The sequence below is a fragment of the Etheostoma cragini genome, unplaced genomic scaffold (genome assembly GCF_013103735.1).
Source record: "Etheostoma cragini isolate CJK2018 unplaced genomic scaffold, CSU_Ecrag_1.0 ScbMSFa_3012, whole genome shotgun sequence".
Taxonomy (NCBI): Eukaryota; Metazoa; Chordata; class Actinopteri; order Perciformes; family Percidae; genus Etheostoma; species Etheostoma cragini.
The window spans coordinates 304-1,100 of NW_023267236.1; the positions used below are offsets into that span (position 1 = coordinate 304).

The window sequence follows — 797 nt, forward strand, 5'->3', positions numbered from 1 at the left end:
ACTGAGGAGGTAATAGGTAGGTGGAAGGAGCATTTTATGGAACCCCTAAATCCAGCTGACACGTCCTCTGTGGTAGAGGCAGAGGTGGAGGATGATGTGGGATTGTTGTCAATTTCCCTGGTGGAGGTCACTGAGGTAACCCTGACCTCTTTCAACTGACATTGTCCACCGTGGACAATACAAATATTTAAAGATTGGCAATTACTGTAATTAATTAAATAGCTTAGCACATGTTATCGTGTTTGTTCACATTACTTTTCCACCTATACCACTCTTATCATATTCCTTTCCTCAATGCTCCATAAAGAAGCAAAGAACAATCATCAAAGACAGAGATCATATGAAGTGAATCATTACACTCAGTCAGCTTCATGCTCAGAAAGGAATATGACATCTCATCATCATGGTCAGCGAGACCAAACACTTTAGAAACACATTCCTCAAATCAGAAACTTTAGAAATCATCCCTGAAATTATAGTCTTGGTTAGACTGAGGGGGGGGGGGGGGGGGAAACTGCATCTCATTCACTGCAGAGTGATTGTCACTCAGGGTTCAGAGGGACAAAAGCTAATCGTTACGTGCTCCAGATGACTCTGGGGTGAGAAAATCTATTTAAATTTTTAAGAAGACCGATATGTAGATTGAATTAGATTTTCAGTCACTGTTGTCTCTATACTTCAGTGTCAGCCTACTTATTCTCTACAATAAATGCTCCATTCCTTTCTTTGCATTAATACTGGTTCTTAACATGCTTCCATTGGCCCAGATTATTGAGAACAAAAAAATTAATTACCAT

At 39.8% G+C, this 797-nt stretch overlaps 1 non-coding gene across 1 annotated transcript; it reads right to left on the bottom strand.

The window, feature by feature from the left end:
- Nucleotides 1-267: 267 nt before the first annotated feature.
- On the bottom strand, nt 268-483 carry LOC117940664. Its single transcript, XR_004655790.1, has one exon. It is a non-coding gene; the product is annotated as a small nucleolar RNA U3 (small nucleolar RNA).
- Between the last annotated feature and the right edge of the window lie 314 nt (nt 484-797).